General features: G+C 45.2%; 1 protein-coding gene across 1 annotated transcript in view; it reads right to left on the reverse strand.

Moving 5' to 3' along the window:
* The window catches only part of SLC15A4 (solute carrier family 15 (oligopeptide transporter), member 4), a 35,715-nt gene that overhangs the window by 31,262 nt on the left and 2,033 nt on the right, over nt 1-2,420 (reverse strand). The gene's annotated exons all lie outside the window — the stretch shown is intronic.

Consider the following 2,420-nt stretch of genomic DNA (forward strand, 5'->3'; position numbering starts at 1 on the left):
CGGTCTGAGGGGGGGCACCGGCAGACACCCGCAGGGCTGCGCCGGGGGTACCCCTGGAGCATGAGGGCTCCGGCCCGAATGGGGCAAAGCGCACGATTACAATGAGAGAACATAAATGGGCGGCTGCGAGACTGGAGCCCTGAGATGTTTTGTTCCGCCATCAGGTACGTTGAGGTAAAGGTCGTGAAAGTACCTAATCGTCTTCGACAGCAGATCTTAACGTCATATTTTTGGCCAGAACAAAGTGGGAAAGGTACGCCTGGCGGTGTGTTTTCAATGAACAAGGTAAATTGATTGACATCATATAGTTACACCCAACATCAAGGCATGACTTAAAATTTTTGGAGCGGCGTTGGTAATTGAGCAAGTCGTGCTTGTAAAAGTAAATATTCATTTAATGATGGGCCTTTGTAAATAACATATGCCATAAAAATGACTCATTAAATATATTTGCTCTCTTAACTAGTAAATTTCATGACGAAGGACAATGAGGAAAATGCAACTAGCTGTACAGAGATCTCTTTTTTGTGAACTACTGTAACGTGACTGATTCTGTAATTTAAAAAATTACATTTTTTAAGCTTTGCCCAGCTTAATACAGTATATCGTATCAATTGTGATTACATTTTCTAAGGGGTCTAGTAGTATTTGCTAGAGACTACAAAGTAAGTAAGCACACTGTGTTACTGTGTGCTTGAATATATAATAACATATTCTAGGCCCTTCATACTTTACCTTTGTGAGTAAGGGTGAGATTTTTATATTGGCCTACCCAACCACTGTTACAAACACCTCGCAATGCTGAATAGTATTTGAAATGTACGTTATAAAATGTTATTTACATCTTCAGGCATTGAGAAGTAGGTAACTCTCACTAAAATTCAGAAGCTACTGTTATAACCTGAACATTCTCTCTGGGAGTAAAACAGCTTCAGGAAGGTGATTTTTAATTTTCCTCCAAACAAGAACACTTCGCTACAGTATATTTAAAACTTCGTCAAGGTATATCCATGAGCCTTTCTTTGAAAACGATGAATGCACGTATTTCTGTGCAGTGATACGTTAGTGCACGTACGTGTTTTCAAAGGCAACAATACTGAATGCTGCAAAGACTTACAGATTTTTGATTTTGTCAGTCAAGGCCTATAGAGCATAAAAAGCCTCGAGTTACCATAAATAGTAATAAAATGTTAAGACCTCTTTGAATGTTTCCTTTATTTCCTCTATTTCCCAGATGACTGGTTAAGTTTCCCCATTCGTCTCACGGAGCAGGCCTTGTCTTACTTTGCTGTTTGCAGTTTTGTCTTTTTTGTGTTACACACTAAATGTGCTGGACAGCTATTGTCTGGTTTTAGGGCTAGCAGCAGATCACCCTTCCCTGTCTTCTACAGCCTTGGGGAAACATAAGCATCCATGTGGCTCTGTGGTGAATTACATTGGGGAACCAGACCAGGTTATAAGTATACAAGAAAAAAAGTGAGTTTTCTGTTAGATCGAGCCCTCCTTCTCATCTGTCTCATGGCCACAAATGTCCTCTACGCGCTCTCGGATGTTTTGACAAAATGTTGAATCAAGTTCAAGGCCATGGATATCTACAGTTCAGCCACCTGGCCCCTATCAGTCTCCCACAGGCTCCCTAAACTGGCCTCTCAGTCTTGCTGCCTGCTGCCTCACCCATCTGATCTTATCCGCTCACTGTGTTTCTGCTTATAATTGGGGTTTATCCTGAAGACTGGCTTGATAGTTTAGGATACAGTTTTCTTGGTCCTGAATTCAGGCTCTTCCTTTTTCTCTTCCCTGCTTTGTTGTATCTTTGGATTCTGCCTGCTGCTGTAGAGGCTGTGGTTCCTCACCCCTGGTCTTACACGCCTTTGGCTCTGCTTCATCGTATGGCCTTCCTGACATGTAGCGTGGTCTTTGACCACTGTCAAAGTCCCATTGCCTTGTTCTTTGGACTAGCACGTTCCTCTGGCTTTTCTGGTTGTTGGCATCTGATCCACAATTAGTTCTTTCTCCATTCCTGCACTGAATATTAACCGCTTCCACCTTGGGAGACACGCGGCGACTGTGGTGTAGCTGGGGAACTGCCTCAGGAGACGGTGGCTGATACCAGCCTTCCCCTGATGTTCTTCTCGGGAGGTCTCTTGTGCGACCGACAACTTAAGGCTTCTCTGAGGCCATGATTCGAGCACGTCATCTTTGTGGCTGTTTAATGAACACACATAGCGCTATTCAGAGGTGGGGGGAAGGGACCCAAACCTACTGGCACAAGGCCAGGAGCTTGGCTCTGTAGCCAAGTGCCCTCTGACCAGGGACACCTGGCAAGGGCGCGGCCGTCCCCTCACCAGGCGGGTCCGGCCACCCTAAGGGCCGCGCTCAGCCCTCGCGGGTAGGTCGGAGCCACCGAACGCAGGGCTTCG

Source organism: Pygoscelis adeliae, unplaced genomic scaffold (genome assembly GCF_000699105.1).
Source record: "Pygoscelis adeliae isolate BGI_AS28 unplaced genomic scaffold, ASM69910v1 Scaffold353, whole genome shotgun sequence".
Taxonomy (NCBI): domain Eukaryota; kingdom Metazoa; phylum Chordata; class Aves; order Sphenisciformes; family Spheniscidae; genus Pygoscelis; species Pygoscelis adeliae.